Consider the following 21,806-nt stretch of genomic DNA (forward strand, 5'->3'; position numbering starts at 1 on the left):
ATGATTTACATAATGTAGCCAAAGAACCTACATTATGGGAAAAGACTTCAAGTAAATCAAATTGTGGAGAGTCACACTCGGCCATAACTAAATGCTGCTTATCCTTTATCAAAGCTGTTAAGTTCGCTTTTAATTTAGCGGTTGCTTGAGTATTCCAGTGAATTCTACCATTTGTTGCATTAAACCCTACTGTGCTGCCTTTAAAGTTCCAGGGACCTACCTTAGCACAAATACAATTAAATTTGGAGCAGATCAACATATGATCGCTAAAATCAGTTCCCAAAACTTCCATACTTATGAGATTACAAAGGAAATCTGCAGAAACAATTAGATAATCTATAATGGATCTCCCAGTTGGGGCCTTATTAGTATAATTTGCTGGAATATCATTTTCTAACCTCCCATTAGCAATTATAAGATCTAAACTTCTCAGACCTAAAATAAGTGTAGCTCCTCTTTTATCTGTTCCTACTTTTATTCGGAAATTGGGCAGTGGGGATATTAGAGGGCTTCATTAGGTCTCGCTCTCGAGACCTATTAACGCCGAGATGCCTCTCAAGGGAGACAGACCGGGGCACGCGCAGCGATTGGGGTGGGGTCTGTGGAAGCGCTTGCGCAGACGCACAGACACACGTGCGCGCGCACACACACCCCGCCACTGCCGACCCCCTCACCGCATCCGCTGCTGCCTAACGCGCGCGCACGCACACACCTCGCCACCGCCGCCGCCCCCCCTGTACAAAAAGCATTGGCAAAGCCAATAGGTCTCGCCTTTGAGACTATTGGCTCATCCATTGCCTTTGAATCATGCTCTATAGCCTGGGCATTGCAGACTTTGCCAGACCTATCATTGGCAAAGTCTGCAATGCCCAGGCTATAGAGCATGATTCAAATGCAATGGATGAGCCAAAAGTCTCAAAGGCCAGACCTATTGGCTTTGCCAATGCTTGTGTTAAGCAGGCATTGTCAGGGTGCAGAGCGGGGCTGCTGGTTCCTCTGCAGGCAGCAGCAGAAGGGGTTTGCTCGGTGGAGAGGGTGCACACAATAGAAACAGGAAATCCACGAGGGTGCACGTACATCCTAACATTCACACACACCTCGCTCCCCCATTTTGCAGCTGCAGCGCGCCCAGCAGCCCCCTCACCATGACCACCAACGACTCGGTGCAGATCCAGTTCGGTCTCATCAACTGCGGCAACAAGTACCTGACGGCGGAGACCTTCGGCTTCAAGATCAACGCTTCGGCCACCAGCATGAAGAAGAAGCAGATCTGGACGCTGGAGCAGGGGCCCGAGGACTCGACGTCTGTCTTCCTGCACAGCCACCTGGGCCGCTACCTGGCCGCCGAGGAGCCAGCCCCCGAGTGCCGCTTCGCCATCGTGGCGCACGACGATGGCCGCTGGTCGCTGCAGTCCGAGGCGCTACCTGGGCGGCAGCGAGGACCGCATCAGCTGCTTCGCACAGACCATGGGCACGGGCGAGCTCTGGAGCGTGCATCTGGCCATGCACCCGCAGGTCAACCTTTACAGCCTGAGCCGCAAGCGCTACGCACACCTGAGCGCCGCGCGCGCCGTGCCCTGGGGCGTGGACGCGCTCATCACCCTGCTCTTCCAGGAGCAGCGCTACAGCGTGCAGACGGCCGACCACCGCCTGCTGGCGCACGACGTCGGCCTGCGCGACGCCCCTGACCGCGCCACCGGCTACACGCTGGAGTTCCGCGCCGGCAAGGTGGCCTGTCGCGACTGCGAGGGCCGCTACCTGGTGCCCTCGGGCCCCAGCGGCACGCTCAAGTCCAGCAAGAGCGGCAAGGACGAGCTCTTCGTGCTGGAGCAGAGCTACCCGCAGGTGGTGCTCAAGGCGGGCAACGACCGGCACGTGTCCACCCGGCAAGGTGAGGTGGTGACTGGGGACACGATTCTTCCACTTAATCCTACAACCGCTGAGGACTCCTGAAGCTAGCATATTTTTTGTCAGAACAATGAGTGATTACCCAGTCATCGCTTGCTTCCTGCATGCTCACGTGCGCTGCAGTTATTTTTGGTTTTATTTCTCTTGCTCTCATACAACAAAGCGATCGCTTTCGCGATCGCATGTTCTATACAGCACTGGCTACTACCAAACAAAACTTGTTTAATGAGTGAATGCCTCGATTTACACGCATTGCCACTTGAAAGTCAAGCCTGCTGGCTTTGTCAATGCCTATTTATAGTTAGAACGGTGCTGTGCTGCTCACTGTTGGCTTCAAACAAGTCGAGTCCGTTCATACCTAGGAGATGTTCAAAGCCACTGTATTTTAAGACCGTCACCTAATGCACAAACAGACTATGCAGGTGTGTGGCACAATTCAGAGGTTGTTTCATACGCAATACGGCTTGCTCCGTGCACATGTGACGCTTAGGAAGTACTCCATCCGAGCCTGGCACACACTAGTCTGTCAACACGACACCTGAACAAGAACACTTGAGGATACGTCCAGCGCCTCCCACTCAAAGGCGGAACAATGGCGCGCGCCCTGGGGGGTGTTTCAAGAGTGGCTGAGAGCCGGCCTTCATCTACGCGATTAATCTTCTTAGTCAAGTCATGGACAAACATGGCGCTGCAGTGTGAGAACAAATACTCCACTGTACGATGATTGTTGTAAAGAATAGGGAAACTTTGTCAGGTTATAGAAGACTGCACACTTCATTTATGACAGCCTGCAGTGATAAAAACTTTAATATCGGTGTCGGCTCAACACCCAGTGATTCTGGGCAGATCACTTAATCTCCCGTGCCTACCAAAGCAATGAATCTGTGTGTCCTTGTGTAAAGGAACTGGTGCTCATGTAATGTGGTCCAATACCTTCGGGTCGCGCTATACAACACAGAAAACAAGCATTTGCAATGCAATAGGTCTCGCAGTTACACGAGTTAAAGCTATTGGCATTGTAAATGACAATGCCAATAGGCATTGTTATTTGCAATGTCAATAGCTCAAACTCGCGTAAATGCGAGACCTAATGCATTGCAATTGCTTGTTTTTTGCTGTGTTAGAGAATACCCTTATACTGTGAGAAGAGACTTTAGAATTCAAATCTCCAACTATCATTAGAAACCTGCAATCTTCCCTTTCCAAGGTAGAGGAGATAAAAACAAATAGGTGTTTTAATAGGTGAGAGTAAGATGCATCAGGAGGTAAATATACATTTACGATCAACAGGGAATTTGAATAATCCTTGGCATCCTTGAAATCTAGCTTAATGCCTGAATTAAGGTGGAGGCATGAAAAAATTATTTATATGACCAACTAAGACTTGTACTTAGCATAATAGCAATACCTCCTTTAGTATGTCCTCTATTCACAGGGAGAGCAGGCCGGTCCAGCACTATATAATCTTCAGTGGACCAATCCTTTGTGATCCAAGTGTCTTGTAGACATATTATATCTGCACTCTGCTCTTTAGAAGAGGGCTTAGTTTTGATGAGTGTCTAGCAGCGGCTGTCGGTTCAGGTAAGTGCGGTGAGGCAAGGCACGGCAAGGAGGAAGCCGACAGACGACGAAATAGGTATCATTATTTATTTAATCATACCTAGTCCGTCGTCTGTCGAATTCCCCCTCTCCCACCCCACCCCGCCCACGCACTGTCTCACCTCGCTTACCTGAGCCGGCCGCCGCTGGTGTCTACTGAGGTATCTGTGCAGTCTGTAAGATGTTAGGCAGGTTTGCATCTTGATGTGATTGTGCAGCTGTCTGAATAAAGCAGACTTTTCACACATACTATTATTTGGCAGACATCGTCTCCCCTGAAGTAAAGGGCAGGAAGGCCTGACACACCAGGGAAATAAAAGCCTGTTCAGAATGAGAGAAGCCAAGCACTTGTGCAAAAGGAGCCTCTGAACAGGGGCTGACTGGCTGATGATTGCAAGAACTCTGAGCAATGTTCTGAATCAAAGTCCCAGAAGTACACTTCCATTACAAAATCTGGCTACAAAAAGGCCAACATGTCTGTAATATCATCTTAATAGTAGCTGTGGTATTCAGATCCCCCACAACCCCTTTCAGAAGGACACAGGTTTTTCCTGTCTAAAATATATGTCTTGGCTGCCTTAACGTATATATCTGTTCCTAAAAATTAATATTTATGTTACCGGCCCGGAAAAATGCTTTTTTAAATGTACAAATTGCAATTTCGCATTTGTGATTTGGTATATGGAATGAGGGTGTTTAGGGCATCTCTGCCAAATATCAAATCGGTATGGTATGTATTACTCTTTTGCAACCGAATTCCGGTTGCAAAGCAGTATTACTTTACCCGCAGTTTAAAACTAGCGGCAACCCATTTGCAAAGAGTGAGGGGTCCCCAAGGGACCCCTTCCCCTTTGAGAATGTAAACAAAAATATTTTTTTAAAGTAGGACCACTGCCTACTCTTAAAAAAAGACACTTCAAGGTTTCATTTTCTTTAATTTTTAAACACAGCCCATTTTCCTTTAAGGAAAAAGTGCTAAACTTTTTTTTAAAAGCATTGCTTGATTAACAAGCATTGGCAAAGCCAATAGGTCTCGCCTATGCGAGAACTATTGTCTTTCTCAATTTTTGGCAATCAAAATAAAAAACAATTTATGAAACCAGCACTATCCTACCGCATTTCTTTTACATTGATTGAATGCCATAGCCATTTTAGGTTTAAATCTTTTTATTTGTTATTCGTAACACACCTGCCCATATGGCTGTTGACTACCGGAGGATCGGGCGCTACATACGAGATACAATGAACTCGGGGTATGCAATCTGTGCGTATAGTGGCATAGTAAATTAACAACAATTTACCAACACAAACCTACCCCCCTCCCCGATAGAAAGAAGAAACACAAAAGAAAGAGAAAAGGATGAAGGAATAGACAACCAGCCCCTCCCCTCCCTGTCCACGATTGCTTGGGTATTGCTATGTCGTTGCGCTACAGCGCCCTTAGGGCCGGGTCTGCTCGGAAGTCAAGTTCTGAGGGGCCAGCCGTAGGAGGCGAAGGTATCTAGGGCATGTTAGCTCCCGGAACTCTTGGGCAAGGAGTGTCAGAAAAAGGCCGACAGGGATCGCCAAATGTTGAACCCTTCCCTGCCAAGGTGAGTGAGGGTTACTCCATCCCCAGTACGTGCCACATCCGTTGGAGCCACCTGGTGAATGTGGGGATGCGAGTGGACCTCCAGTGTATCAGTATGTTTTGAGTAGCCGTGCCCAGTGCAATCACTATCTGTCGCCCCCTCCTAGATTTCAGGGGATACGTAAGTGGGTTCGGGACACCCAGGAGAACGTAGGCAGGGAACCTAGGGAGTTCTGTGTCCAGGTGTTTGCCAACCTCATCCAATACTTGAGACCAGTAGCCTTGTAGGTACTCACACTCCCGGAGATGGACTAAAGTTCCTTGTTTCCCACATCCCCTCCAGCAGTCTGGGTTATGTGCCGGGTCGGCCCGGTGGAAGCGTTCGGGAGTATAATACCAATAATACACGAGTTTGGTTAGGGTCTCAGGGAGACCTGTGTGACTGGCAGTGTGACGTGCCCTAAATCATGTTCCCTCCCACTCTTTAGTGCTGAGATCTCGGCCGAGATCCATCTCCCAGCGCACACGGCCCACATGATATGTAGGCGTGTATTGTGATAGAAGCATTTGGTATAGATCCGAGATCAGCTTCTTGTCAGAGGGTCGAGTGATAAGCAACCTCTCGTAGAGGGTATGGCGGTGTTGTGCCTGTGGCTTTACTTCCAGTTGCTGTGCCCAGTGTCACAGCTGCAGGTAATGTAGCCTTTCCGATACCATGAGGCCATAATCCGCTTGCAGTTGCGTAAAGGAGATGAAGCCATTGGCGTCAAATAATTGACCCAAGGCGCGAACTCCTGCGGATCTCCACAGGGGGAAGGATGTCCTGTCCGCTCCGGGGCTAAAGTCGGTGTTGTCAAGGAGTGGCGTGAGATGGGATGGGAAGGTCGTCAAGTAGTGTTTCCTGCAGGTCTGGTCCCATACGGATAGTATAGGACGTGTGATGTGAGAGGCGTAGAGGTTGGGAGGTCTCTGCGGCTTTCGAAGGAAGGGGATCTTCATAAGAGAAGTGCCAGCCACAGCACGATCCTGAAATAGCCAGTACTTCTCTGATTCAGTGCGGCTTCACTCAACCAGATATCGAAGTTGTGCCGCTTTGTAATAGAGGGCTATATCCGAGACCCCTAGGCCTCCATCATCGGGAGGCAGAGTGCAGACCGCTCCCTTCAGTCTCGGTTTCCGACCCTGCCATATGAAGTGAGAGAGTTCCGATTGTACACGGCTCAGCCAACCATTGAGCGGCTGCAGAGGAAGTGTCTGAAATAAGCAAAGAAGTTTGGGGAGTATCGTCATTATAATGGCCGCGATCCGACCCAACCAGGAGATGGGGTAGTGTTTCCACCGCTGTAAATCTCAGCTGATTTGGGCATGTAGGTTAGCGTAATTAACCATCCTCATGGCCTGCAATGTTGGGGCTAGAGAAATTCCCAGGTACGGGACCGACCCGTCAGACTATGGTATCGGATGGCTGCTCTGGAGAGATGCCAAGGTCAGAGGTGAAAGTGAGAGGTTCAAGGCAGTAGATTTTTGTTATATTAACTTTAAACCCAGAGGCGCCTGCAAAAGAGTCTAATTCCCCCAGGAAGGCACCAAGAGCGGTTTCCGGGTCTGATAAAGGGACAAGTACATCGTCTGTGTACAAGCTTATAGTGTGTACGTCGCTCCCAAAGCGAATGCCTGTGATTTGTGCATATGCTCGGACCCTCTGCGCCATCGGTTCCATATAGAGGGCAAAGAGCAGGGGTGACAATGGGCACCCCTGCCGGGTGCCCCTACAGATAGGGAATGGGGTGGACCCATTGACCCTCATCGAGGCTGTAGGAGAGCGGTAGCAGTTGAGGATACGTGTCCTCATATTTGTGCCTAGGTCTATGCGGATCAACACTTGTTCAAAATATGGCCAGTGTACAAGGTCAAATGCCTTTCCGGCATCGATAGTGAGGAGCATATACTCCCCTGGGATACGCGAGGCCTTCTCTATGAGGTGCAGCACCCTCTTAGTGTTGTTGCTGGTCTGCCGTTGGGGGATGAACCCGGCCTGATCCGGGTCTTTCAGCCCTGGCATATAGGGTGACATTCGAGCAGCCGGGATCCCAGTGTATAGCTTCAGGTCAATGTTTAGTAAGGAGATAGACCTGTATGCCCCACAGCTAGACTTGTCCTTCCCTGGTTTAGGGATGACTACGATTGCAGCCTCCAGCATTGATGAGGGGATCGCTCCTGACGTCGCAAAGGAGTTGAAGAGCATAGTCAATACAGGGGCAAGCGTAGAATAAAACTGTTGTAAAAGGCTGCCGTATAGCCGTCGGGACCAGGGGATTTCGCTAGTTTAAGGCGCGATATGGCTGTTATGACTTCCTCCGGGCGTATCTCCCTCTCTATGAGTTCGGTCTGTGCAGGGGTCAGTGTGGGAATGGGGGCCTGTGTCAAATATGCATCAATGTCCTCTGCCACCAAATGCTGCTCATCATATAGGTCAGCGTAAAAGTGTCAGAAAGTCTCGGCAATGGCAGCGTCTTCCCTAAGCAGTGACCCGTGGCAATCCTTAATCTTCGGCACACCCTGGCGCTATCTGACCTCTCTAAGTTTGTGTGCTAGCAATCTCCCGCATTTGTCCCCCCCACATAAAAGCAGTGACGCAGTCGCAGCGCTGCATATTCCACTTTGTCATGGTCAATGGCGGCCAGGTGTGCCCGTTCCGCGGTCAGTTGGCGCCAGATTCGGGGGGGCCCAGTGCATTGGATGCATGGGTTTCAATTCGATGACTTTTGAATAAGTTCCTCTCTCTTACGCTTGCGCTCCGTTGTCAGCGGATGAGATGGCTATTATCTCGCCCCTGGCGACCGCTTTCAGAGCCTCCCAACGCGTGGACATCAGTGTGTCTGGATTATCATTGCGGGCTAAGTAGTCGTCAAGTGTGTGCTGTATTTGGTCAACTACATCCTTGCGCTGGAGGAGAGCATCCCACAGGCACCAGCACCTGGAGGGTGGTTGGGACGGGGGCAGTGTCAGGGTAGGCATTACTGGCACATGATCTGACAGTGCCACCGTGGCAATGTCTACCGCTGTCGTGGTGTCCCAAAGCGTGCTAGAACCTAGTAAGTAGTCAAGTCAGGCATAGGTTTTGTGAGCGTGAGAATAATATGAATATTCCCGAAGTCGGAGGTGTCGCGTCTCCATAAGTCCACTAGGCCCAGATCATCCAGCCTGGCTAGCCCGGCGCGAGAGAGAGCGCCCACCTGGCCTGTGCGCTGCGCTGACCTATCCAGGTCGTTGTCAACAACTAGGTTAAGGTCACCCCCCAATAAAAGCTTGCGTATGGGCGTGGCTGTGGCTTCGCTCAGGGCACCCTGCAAAAAACATTATTGACCTTCATTAGGTGCGTATATAGACCCTCTGACTAGTGTGTGATCGCCCGCCGCGAATTGGTGAGTAGTCTGCCCTTGATTTCTGCCTCCTTGCCATAAACCTTTTAAATAAACTTTCATTGCATAAGAGCGCAGGTAACACACATTAAAGCAACACTGCAGTTTGAAAGTCGTATGTATGGTTGTAAAGCAATGATTGCAAAATATTTATTAAAGGGTAAAGGCACCACTCGAGCACATCTAACAATACTAACCGCGCACAAATATAGGTTGGAATCAAAGTAAAGTGGATAAATTACCTATTCTGGTGTGTGAATTCGACTTTCACATGTATTGATACACGCCTGAAACAAACACAACACCGGCTTCCTTCCACGGAACAGAACTCCACATGTTCAGGGGGAGTGCTGGTGGAGGCGGAGTTACCAGCTCTCAGTGGTTGGGTCACTTACTTCAGAGGCAGATTATTTAAGCGTCCTAGAAACATCTGATGACCCACTCCACCGGGACACACATTTTTACTGCATGAACACTTTGAAAGACGAACGGTGTTTCAAGCCGACCTGCTCCCCCACTTGGCCACCATCCAGGGAGGGCCAGACGCTCAGAAACGCGGCAACGCCTCTAAGCGCTTTGTGGTGGGTGGGGAGGCAAGGGCACAGGAAGGAAGGCGGGGAGGGAGGCTGTAGGTTAAAGTAACAGAAACAAGCATTGGTAAAGATGAAGTGTGGCGTATGTGTGAGGCTGTCTCGGCCATATACAGCCGCTGTGCGAAAGTAAAACATAAAATAATTAACATGAAGCGTGGCACCCTTCAGAGAAAAGAAAGTTTGTTTACATAGGGTATTAATTGGAAAATGCAGCTTGTTTTACCTTCACACAGCGGCTGTACGTGGCCTAGACAGCCTCACACGTATGCCACACTTCATCTTCAACAACGCACGTTGTAAACTGGAGACTCGTCTGGCTGTGTTGGCCCGCACGAAACGCAAAAAATAAAGAAAAAGTAGTGCAGTGAAACCAAATACATGACCCAAAATTAAAGGATCCATGTATCAGGAACGATCGATAGGGCTGGGACAAAACGCCAACAAGGGGGGACAAATGTACCCTGTGCACCAACCAAACCAATGGAATTTATAAAGGCACGCCAAACAACCAATCAAAAATCGGTAGACGTGTTTCATGCCACAGAGGAAATACTAAATGCCTCACAGAGCAATGCATGCACGCTGCCTCTAGGCTCGACCTAAAAAGCAGTCACATACATGGTAGTCCGCTGACCTCACCAGGCCACCATCCCTGTGATGACTGTGATTCCTAATTGGTTGCAAACTGCGACTTTCCTTAATAATATTCATGAGGCACATTAATTTGCGACCCACCAGGAATCCCTAAATGGAACTCAATGAGTTTCATACATTCGGAAAACCAATTTCCGAATTGCAATTCAGAGAGAATCACAATTAGGAAATCAGTATTCTTAATGTATATACATCTGGCCCAAGATTCCTTCCAAATGGTGCAAGATGAGTTTATTCAGAGTTGGGGTCCTTTTACAGAAAACCTCATGTTTGACTCGCCTGTTTGATAGCCGGCCTGAGAGTGCAGATATGTCTGTCAGTGTTTTGAGAAATGTGTGTTTTTGTTGGGGATGCAATGCTTATATCTAAAATTTATTTTATGCAACAATTTAGTTTTTTATAAGTCACATTGTAAATGAAAGCAGTTGAAAGGAAATTAAAAACGTATTCTATGATGTGATTTTCGTTTGTAGTACATTGACACTATAGAGTAGGTTTAACAAGATATTTATAAAGAAAGAAAATAAAGTGCAATGTGGAATAATGCTTCTTTTGCTGAACTAGTTCTGTTTTATAATGTTTTATTTTGACACACTGGGGAGGATTCATTTGTAGATGCTTGCTTCAAGAGTGGGCCTGCAGGGTGAGATTGTCAGGTGTGCTGATTAATTTTGTAAAAAATAAACCATTGTTGCTCTGATTTTTTTTTACTAGCTCTGAAATTAAGATGAAATTCTGTATTATGTTTTTTAAATTTGTTTAGGGAAGCTAAGTATCCTAGAAATACTTCGGCACTGGGAACTGGAGAAGAGATTTGCAGTTAGACCTCTTTTCTGTGTATTACTGTTAAACATTCTAAAAGATGGCTTAAATATGTAATATTGGTTTCGAAGTAGCGTGCTACTTGCCTAAAAGCGCTTCAACACCTCATCAGGGGTAGCAAGCGCTATATAAGTGCAAACCGTTTCCTTATTCTATCCCTCCACTATCTTTCTCAATCCAAACAACTGACTATACATATGCACCGCTCCAAATAATTTCTTATTTCACTATACTAATTCACCACAAATCCTTGGGTTCCAAAGTAGCGTGTTACTCACTGAAAAAGTGCTTTGACGCCTTGTCAGGGGTAGTAAGCACTATATAATGCAATTGCAATACAGTATATCTATATATATCACTACACAGACACACATATATGTATATAGCAATACAACCGCACCTGCACTTTGCTAAAATCTAAAAACTTTAAAAAGAATAAAAACGTTTCTACATGAACTATGGACCTGTGTTGCTTCTGTGACCTGCTCCGTGCTTTCTTCCTGTGCCCTCGATGAATGGCGTGTGATGCGAAGGAGGGTTGATGCGAGACATGAGTATCCCATATATATTTATATATGTTTATGTATGTATGGATATATACGCGTGTGTATGTATATATATATGTGTGTGTGTGTATATAAATGTGTATGTGTGTGTAAATATATATGTAAGTGTGTGTATATATATATATAAGGGCAGACTGCACGCTGCAAAATAAATACAAGGAATTGTGCTTACCAGGAGTGCCCACTTCTGCTCTTTTGTGCTGGAGGTGTTTTTTTTAATATATATATATATATATATATATATATATATATATATATATATCATTTTCAGATTGCTCCTTCCGTCTCCCCACGCCCAAGGCAGGCAGGTCGTTCGGTGTCGGCAGAGCGCGCCGACTTTAAGATTTCCAAATACGTCAAGTATAACGACCACCACCGAGCTTTTCAATCACCAGATCTTAGTTTATTAGGTGACCTAATAAACTAAGATCTGGTGATTGAAAAGCTCGGTGGTGGTCGTTATACTTGACGTATTTGGAAATATATATATATATATATATATATATATATATATATATATATATATATATATATATATATATTATTTGTGAGCCCTGCAAAACACACCAGATCTGTCTTCCCAGCTAGGCTGTGTTAGCTTTGGCACTCATCACTTCATTAAGACAAAAGTCAACATGGCTTTGGTTTTCTTTCAATGTGTATCTTGATGTAACCCCACCTCGGCCTGCAGCAGTCTTTCCATCTTCGCTCCGCCCTCTGACCCGAGCGCGCTGCGTCCCCACAGCGAAAGGTCACTGCGCCGTCAGTCTCCAAGCTGACGCCCCCGACACACAACAGTGCTGCGCCGCGGACCCTCGCAATGTTTAGGCAAGATGAAGCCTCTTCATTTAATAGTATTCGTCAGTGGACAGCGTGCTCTTTTCATCCCTTTTTTTTTTTAAGAGTCCCTTAACAAAATCCTCCTGCTTTTGAAGCTGGCTTGGAATAACAGAGTCTGAGTAAACAGCTCTAGCACCGCTGTAACTGAGAGGTCACCCATGGGGGCCTCTTTCAGCAGAAAGGGCTGGGGGCCCTCATGGCCAGAGCTGAATACATCTTTTAAAGCACAAATAATACCTTAGCCTCCCCCAAAGGCTGCCAGCAGTCATTGTGCACTACCAGGACGCTAAGTCAGGACATTTTACAAATTGCAGCTGACACTTTTCTTAGCGTGCCCGTACCATACGTTTTAAGAGAAATAAAAGCATGTATGTATTCGTAAATTATGTAGAAATGTGAAAAAAAGAGTCATCATTGCGGTAATGACTCTGGGTAGTATTAAAGAATTAGTGCTTACTTTCCGCCTGCTTAAAGAGTTGTTTGTTATCTGTTTTTTGTTACTCCGACAACAGGGCACACACAAACATGTGTTGAAGAGCTTGAACACAAAAGACACACAATTGATTTGCATGTGGTTGGGTTGAAACTGGAAAGGCATGGTGAGCAAAAAAAACGATGGATTTAGGCCCAGATCTCTGTACTGGGGTAAATGTATGACATTGTTCTGCAGTCTGTCCATCAATTGTTCTTTTTGCCTTGAAGAGGCATAGGTCGCATTAGGCAAAGGGTTGTTTTTGCCAACATCCTGAAGTTCCTTGCACACGTAAGCCACCAGTGCAGTTTTATTTTAAAAAGACAAACAAAAAAAACTATACATTGAAGGCACCAGAAGGCATTGCGGTCGGAATTCACCCAGTGGCATAGCTAGGGGGGTGGGGGGCGGTGGGGGCGGTTTGCCCCAGGCGGCACTATTTTGGGGGCGGACAAAGGCATTCAGATAAGGCTCGGCTTGCTTTCGTGGACGGGCAGAGAAGGAATAGGACTCGGGCAATGTCCTCTTCTTTTTTGTGCTGGCAGTTGTCCCCCGTCTCCTCCTATTATTTCCTCACTTACTGAAAACCGTAACTTGAAGAAACGGTTCACAACCTCTTTCCTCCTTTCATTTAGTTGCTTCCCTGGGAAATGGATCCAAAAAAGAAAAACACTCTTGCGGGAAATGCCCTTTTTCTGATATTTTTCTATTCCAAAGTGCAGCGGGATGGAGAGAAATAGAAGGTTTTAAATATGAAAAATAAATACATAACTAAATAAATAAAGCAAGACAGAGTGGTTGCAAAGTGGCCAGATTGGTTTTATTCACATCCAAACACATCAGCCTCACTTTACAGACTTTGCAGTGAAGCGCTACTTTTGTTTTCTCGTCTTTCTTTAAACAGCATTGTTGTCCCCAGGTCGGGAAGTGCACCATTCCTGGAGGTACTGCAATACCTGGTTGATGGGTGGATTGGAAAACAAAATATGTACCATGGCTCTGTTTATGGATGTGGTCTTTTTTAACCATACCGCTTACGTTTATTAAGGATATAAGCAATGGACATTGAAACGGTTCCCTTCAGGGCCCTGTAGTCATGTCCTTAACTTTTCAGGTAAAACCACTCGCTGATTTCTGAATAGTGAGTGAGAGATCGTTAAGGTACCCATGTTGTTTCTGCTTACATTTCACATGCTTTACTTAATCTTGCATTCCCTATGAGTGTTTGCTTTTACTTTTTTTTTTAGGCAGCATATTACTCTTATCAAGTGCATAATTTGAATTGTGCCACATCCAAGTGTTTATAGCGGGCACAATTAGGTTGTAGCTGACGGCAGTGCAAGTTTCTCTCAGTGGGGCAGTATGGTGTTCAGTGGGGGAGAGGATGTGGCACTATGGCCAGAGCTGTCGAATTTGGAACTGGTTTCAGCCTTCATGACCAGTCCACCAGACCACTCTACTGAAGGAGCATATTCCCATGCTATACCTTACAAGGCCCCACTAGACCTTAGAAGGCTTGATGTCTTAGCACAAGGAGGTGTACCCTAGTGGTGTCAATTGTGAGTTAACCTTGAAGGCCTGTCCACCACAATCCATACTGAAGTTCATCTCCAGTCTTGCGGGCAGGCCTACGAAGCAGCACACCCTAGAGCAACAGTGATCCAGTCACTGTGACTCTGTCACTGAGGTCACATGAACCTTGAGCAGGTTAGGGCGGTGCAAACGGTGTGACCGCACTGGACACCTATTTCGGGTGGGTGCGTAGTGTTTGCAAGTATATTATGGTTTTAAAAAAACTTGCTGCCACCTTCCTGGCCTCCAGCAATTTTCAGAAACAATAAAAATGTCATGATAACTTCGGTGATTAATGTTCTTCCTAGAGAGAGATACGAGTTTTATCTAGTGGAAGGGTTGACTCCTGGAAAGGTAGCACAGAGGGTTAATGTTCCTGCTGCAAAGAACATGTACCATGCAGATCACAAAGTGCACTGCTTTAATGGGGGGGACCATGATGAATGGTCATTTAATGTCAGCTGTAGATGATGGATCCCTGAACAGTGTCATGTATGTGCATGTTTTCATTGTGCTGAGGGGATTACCAGGTAATTGTTTACGCAGCTCTCTGATGGATGTCACATGCAGTTTTTCTGAATCCCCAGATAGATCATGCAGTCTGTGTGTTCTCTTTTGTACTGCCAGTCACTGCCAGTCACCGGTGTATTCAACTGTGTAGCCTTGGACCGTGTCATGTATGTGCATGTAACTTGCATGATCGAGGTAACTATTAGCGGCGATACTACGTGTCTCTCGGTCCTCTTTCAAGTGCTTGCCGTCCTTTTTCCCCAGAAACCCCCCCCCCTCCCAGGGGCGGCAAGCTATGGGATAGCCCCGGGCGCCACAAGCTCTAGCTACGCCTCTGAATTCACCTATACATTTGTGGAGAGATTTCAAAATTCGTGTAAACAAGTTCAGACATCCAGATCTCTCTTGAAGCCGAAGTGCTTCATTGCTGCTTTTAAAGGTGTATTCACCATAGACATTGAACAAAATAATTCCAGACAGAGGTCGAAGTGCATTTAATTAACATGTCTCATCCAGTGTGGGTGGGGTCAGTGAGCGTGGGGGCCTGTTTGTAGGCGTGTCTACAAATAACAAAATATTCCGTAACTATTTTGTTAGTCTATCACCTTCAACTTACTGCATATAAAATGACATACGCCTTAAATGGAAAATAAATGCAAGTTAAACTATTCAGTGAGAAATGGTTTATTTTACTTTGTGAAACCTACATTGGTTAATGGGATCACTGCAGATATCTGTGTGAAGTGGGTAATAGTGACGTGTGTTTTTAGTGTGAAAAGGTCTGAGCCTGTGGCAGAAAGCACTCTGAATATGTACGTCATTATTTTAATCTTAAACTACACTCAGTATAAGATGGGCTGCCACAACGTGCACAAAAAGGTTTAGGTTTCAGATAGAAAAGTGCTCCCAAAATAAACATCTGAGTAATATCTGGCCTGTACCGATTGCGGACATTTTTTATAATTGTCCATTAAAAACATGCACTCCACAGCTCATCGGGTCACTTTACAATACCTCTCAAAAAGAATACTCATCAAGTGCAAGGCCGGACAGGCCGGACCAGGCATCGGGCGTTTCCCCAGGAGGCTGGAAGGGTGGGGGTCAGCTTTTGTTACTTGGGGCCAGTTTGTAGCAGTTTTTAAAGCACTGCAGAGTTCCTTATATATCGAACAGTTTTCAGGCAACAATAAAAGTGCAAAGATAACTGTGTCGATTAATGTACCTGCTGATCAGAGTTTTGTCTAGTGGCAGCTTGGACTCATCTAAGGTAGCGTACAGGGCTAATATGCCTGCAGCAAAGAGTGTCTACCATGCAGATCACAGAACAGTATTTTATGAGCATAGCTCCCCCTTTGTTGTGGTCAGGCTCGCTCGCTGCACTCGCACTATGCACCGTACGGGGGCTGGTCTAACAAAATTTGCCTGGCTGCTTTGGGTTCCCAGTCTGGCCCTGTTCACAAGTAACTCCATCAATTAAAGCCAATACTGGCTTCAAATCAGTCTTTACATTTACAGATTAACCAAATGCACAGATTTACATTTCTTTCAGGCAACAAGAAGGTTTGTTTCTTGTTCAAATGTGTCTCTCACTTGACTACACAGTGCTGGAGACTCCTTCCCATCCACTTCAACTGAGGCACCTCAAATGTGGGGATTAATCATCTCGGGATAGTTGCCTTTCGACATAAAGTAGGGGAACTGTTTGGGCCAAATTTAAAAGTATGGGCACATTGTGACCCTCAGATCCCAGGCATTTTGACCTCTGGTTCCAGACTATGGTTGGCAAGCTTTAAGACTGTGGGGGCGAAAACTAAAGGCCATATTTACAGTTTGGCAGTCAGTGTCCTGAAAAACATGGGGAATGCCCAATTCATGTTATTACAACTGCCTTAAAGCTAAGGGCACAGCCAATACAGTGAACGGGACACTTTAAGATAAGAATACCCTGTGCACTAAAGTGTAGATAAGGCAGAAGGAGAGCCTGATGTACTAAGATTTAATTCACAAAAAGTGCTTGTTAATTGCATACTGACTTTTTGCAAATTCAACCTGATATGGCGAATTGATCTGTGTTCTATAAGGTTGATTTACAAAATCTTCATTCGCAGGGACTTGGGGGACGACCTGTTTAAGTAAAATGCATTAGGAAATTCGCAATTTGCAACTGGCTATACAAACAGAGAGCAGACCACTACCTTGTGTTTGCATCCAGGGTTCCTTATCGGTGCCGCTTTAAACAAAGAATAATAATATCGTTTCCTGGTTGGGAATCTTTATAGAGAGCAGGCACTGGTCCATCGACCCACCCTTCTCTCCTTCTAAGGTTGCCAAGACGATTTCCCCAATGGGAAAGGATCCACTGCATCTCTTCTCCTTTATGAATCAGCTATCACCTTCTTGGAGTAGTCGGTAACTTGTCAATGGATTGCGACTCAAAATGCTGTCCAAACCATTGATAGGCTACCATATCACAATTTGGAAGGAACGTCCTTTCCAGGTTATAATTCGGGATGAGTTGCTAAAAAAACTTCTACTAATTGGAAAAACTTTTCTGAAACCTTAAGGGTTTTGTTCATAACAAATACAAATTTTGCGGTTGCAAAGCCAATAATTTTGTGAATTGCAGGGTTTGCAATCCGAAAATCCTTTTGTCCCCTGGTTCTTTTTAAACTTCAACTTCGTATAACACACAATCCAATATTGATTCACACACAACTCCTGCAACTGAGACAGACTTTGCTTATTTAGGATTAGACTTTTTTTATTGTTAGTTCATAAACACCATATAAATATAGGAAAATAAATCACGACATTTAAATCATTTTGTAAAAGGAAGGCATTGCCTATGCTTTATAAAATCCAAGTTGGCTACCAAATAATTACAAGTTTAAATGACTCTTTGATGGGTTGAGTTGTCCAGTTTGTCTGCTGTCACAGTCATAAGTTTCACAAACCCAGCTATCAACCGCCCTTCAGTGCAATTCCAATCGATCAGTAATGTGTCCTGCAAGTGCGAACTTCAAGCCTGCTTGAGTGTTGAAATAATAGTTTTTTGATGATTGTTTAAAAAGTTGAGCCGCAGCATACTACATATGCCAAAGATTTGCATTTATAATTGCAAAAGCTGTATCTGCTACCTTTTTTATTGATGTAAAACAGGCTAAATCATAATCCTAAAAAAATAATCTTAGATCCCACGAGTGAGAGTTTTAGACAGTGGCATGAACGGAAAGTGGTACGGCTGGCAAAATACAGGTGGTACTAAAAAGGCTTTTTTAAATGACACTTACCTCCCAGACTTGCCACATGACCTACTCCTCGCTCGGGTGTTCCAGTCGTCTCTCCTCGAGGCTCCAACGCGGGACCCAGGACACTCCACTAACAAATCCTGGCGCTGCTCTCATGCTGTTAAATCGCATGAGAGAAGCACCAGGATTGGAGGGAGCGCCCTCTCTCAAAGCCCTTAAGAGCACTGGAGGACTGTGCTTTCTCTAACCCAACTGTCTTAGACAGCTGCATTAGAGAGGTTTAAAATATGCATGTCTGGCTGGCCATCACAAGACAGCAGGACAAAGAGACATGCACACTTTAAACTTAAGTGCACAGTGTGCTGCTGCCTCTCAGCAGCAATGGACCTGACCCATCCTGACACTCGGTTCATGGCAGGTTGCAGAAAAATATAATGGCAATAAATACTAAACTTTATCACCATTTTATTTTTCAGCACTGTGGCTTTTCTGGGGCATTTCTTAGTGGGCCGATGCTCCTCCGCTCCAATTGAGAAGCCGGTCCTGGTTTTAGATACGCAACCACTTAATTACTGGCATAGATAGAAAACTGTTATCTCTTGATCTGAAGGGGGCAAAGCCTTTGGTTTTTGATAGAAACTTGCAGTTCTCTGATAGTATTATTTTAAAGCAAAGAATGGTTAGAGACCTTGTTCCCAGATCTTGCTCATGTTTATATCTTCTAGAGCTGATCCTGTAGCCATATTCCATGGAGATGGGGACTGCCATCAATCCAAGTGACCACTCAGCCTTCCACAGGGCTTGGTCGCCCCACTCACTGCTGCCGCTCCTGCCTGCCTTTGCCGCCTCCTGCCTGCAGATTCCTTCGCTCGCTGCCCGCTGCTCCTGGGAATTTCCCGCTGCTCCTGGGAATTTCCCGCTGCCAGCGGCTTCTTGGAATTTCCCGCCGCTGCCTTCCTGCGGCCCCGCCCACCTGTGATTCCATTCGCCGCCCCGCTCCCGCCACCCAGCTGCTCCTCCCTCCCGGCTCCTTACTTATGACGCCCCCAAAGCGACCGCGCGCAGCGGGAGCGCCGATTGAGCGCCGAAGGTGCGCCAAAGGTAAGCCCGTCTGCGCCCGTCCGCGCCTGGACCGCGCCGAGCGCCAGACCCCCTGGTCCTCACCCTCGCCAGCACACCCTGCACATCTACGACGCCAAAACCCTCCACGCACTCAACGCCGGCCGAAACACCGCCTGCTACCGAGCCACCCCGAGACGCACCCACGGACCCTTCACCTGCCTGACCTGCCGCTTCACCGGCCTCCGACCCAACACCGCACCTGCTAAACCGAGCCCCAGCAACAAACACCTGATGTGCATCCTGCTCAACACCCGCTCCGTTCACAGGCATGCCGTCGAACTCTGGAACCTCCTCGACTCGACAGCACCAGACATCGCCTTCCTGACGGAAACCTGGATGAACGCCTCCTCAGCGCCCGACGTCGCCATAGCCGTCCCAGAAGGCTACAAAATCACCAGGAAGGACCGCGTCAACCAGACAGGAGGAGGCATCGCCATCATCCACAAGAACACCATCCGCATCACGACCAACTCCGATGACACCTTCACCTCCGCCGAATACCTCCACTTCCAGATACACACCGACCCCAAGACCACGCTCAGAGGCACCCTCGTCTACAGACCACCGGGACCACGCACACAGTTCAGCGAAGACATCACAGACTTCGTCAGCCTGCACGCCATCAATTCCACCGACTACATCCTCCTGGGGGACCTCAACTTCCACCTGGAGGACAACAAGGACCGCAACACCACTGCTCTGCTGGACAACCTGGCCAACCTCGGACTCAAGCAACTGGTAACCACCTCCACCCACTACGCCGGCCACACGCTTGACCCAGTCTGCTCATCCAGCAAATACGTCACCTTCAGCCACTCCACCAATCTCCAGTGGACTGACCACAGCTGCGTCCACTTCAGCTTCAGTAAAACGACGACCCACCACCACCCTCAACAAGCCCCCCGCAGGAGCTGGAACAAGATCACCGGCGACCAGCTCACCACCTTCCTCAGCCAGAACCCCCCCACCAGCTCAACGGACCCCAACGAAGCCGCCAACAACCTCACACAGTGGATCACCAACTGCGCAGACGCCCTCGCACCACTGAAGAAGAACCCCCGCAGCAGACGCGGCAGTAAGAAAGCCTCCTGGTTCACCGACGAGCTCATCACCTCCAAGAAGAACTGCCGCTCCCTGGAGAACACCTGGCGCACCAACCAGACCACAGACAACATGACGGCCCTCAAACACGCCACCCGCAAACACCACCAACTGATCCGCGCCACAAAGAAGACAGCCTTCAAGGAACGACTGGACAACAACACCCACAACAGCAAGGAACTCTTCAGCATCGTCAAAGAGCTCTCCAACCCCGACGCCGGAAACAATGACATCACTCCCTCGCAAGACCTCTGCGACTCCCGCGCCTCCTTCTTCCACGACAAGATCGCCAACATTCACAACAGCTTCGGCCCACCAACCACGAACCCCACCACCGAACCGATGCCCCCCACCGCCACCCTCCGCACCTGGACCCCAGTCAGCACCGAAGACACAACACGCACAATGAACACCATCCACTCCGGATCCCCTACGGACCCCTGCCCACACCACATCTTCAACACGGCCGACCACATCATCGCACCCCACCTCCGCGACATCATCAACGCCTCCTTCAACACCGCCACCTTCCCGGAGTGCTGGAAACACGCCGAGATCAGTGCCCTGCTGAAGAAACCAACTGCAGACCCCTCCGACCTCAAGAACTACCGCCCCATCTCGCTTCTCCTGTTTCCTGCCAAAGTCATCGAGAAGACCGTCAACAGACAGCTAGCCGCCTTCCTCGAGACTAATGGATCCCTCGACCACTCGCAATCCGGCTTACGAGCCAACCACAGCACGGAGACCGCCCTCATCGCAGCCACAGACGACATCAGATCCCTAATGGACAACGGGGAAACTGCGGCCCTCATCCTCCTGGACCTCTCCGCAGCATTCGACACTGTCTGCCACCGCACCCTGGTACAGCGCCTGAACAACACCGGCATCCAGGAGAAGGCCCTGGAGTGGATCACCTCATTCCTCGCCGGAAGAACCCAGAGAGTCCGCCTCCCCCCGTTCCGGTCAGCAGCCACCGAAGTCATCTGCGGCGTTCCACAAGGGTCATCGCTCAGCCCCACCCTCTTCAACGTCTACATGAGCCCCCTCGCATCCATCGCACGTCAACACAACCTCAAGATCATCACCTACGCCGACGACACCCAGCTGATCCTCTCCCTCACCAGCGACCCGGACGCCGCCAGAGCCAGCCTACACGAAGGGATGAAAGATGTCGCCGAATGGATGAAGAACAGCCGCCTGAAACTGAACTCAGACAAGACGGAGGTCCTCATCCTGGGATCATCACCCTCCGCCTGGGATGACTCCTGGTGGCCCCCCGCCCTGGGAGCCACCCCCAAGCCAACGGACCACGCATGCAACCTAGGCTTCATCCTGGACTCCTCCCTCTCGATGACCAGACAAGTCAACGCCGTCTCGTCTTCATGCTTCAACACCCTGCGCATGCTTCGAAAGATCTTCCGGTGGATCCCCACCGAGACCAGGAAGACGGTCACCCAGGCCCTCGTCACCAGTCGGCTGGACTATGGGAACGCCCTCTACGCCGGCACCACCGCCAAACTCCAGAAGAAACTCCAACGGATCCAGAACGCCTCAGCACGACTCATCCTGGACATCCCCCGACACAGCCACATCTCCGGACACCTGAGAGACCTGCACTGGCTCCCCGTCAACAAAAGAATCACGTTCCGACTCCTCACCCACGCACACAAGGCCCTCCACGACCTGGGCCCCAAGTTCCTCAACAGCCGCCTGACCTTCCACAAGCCCACCCGCCAGCTCCGCTCCGCCAGCCTCGCTCTCGCCACCGTCCCCCGCATCCGCAGAGCCACCGCCGGAGGAAGATCCT

General features: G+C 48.2%; 1 protein-coding gene and 1 pseudogene across 2 annotated transcripts in view; both read left to right on the plus strand.

Annotated features, from left to right (window-relative positions):
- Nucleotides 1-21,806, plus strand: part of ZNF831 (zinc finger protein 831) — a 475,412-nt gene that overhangs the window by 280,332 nt on the left and 173,274 nt on the right. The window lies entirely within an intron of this gene.
- Nucleotides 1,146-1,953, plus strand: LOC146812469 (fascin pseudogene; annotated as a pseudogene).

The sequence above is a fragment of the Triturus cristatus genome, chromosome 7 (genome assembly GCF_964204655.1).
Source record: "Triturus cristatus chromosome 7, aTriCri1.1, whole genome shotgun sequence".
Classification (NCBI taxonomy): domain Eukaryota; kingdom Metazoa; phylum Chordata; class Amphibia; order Caudata; family Salamandridae; genus Triturus; species Triturus cristatus.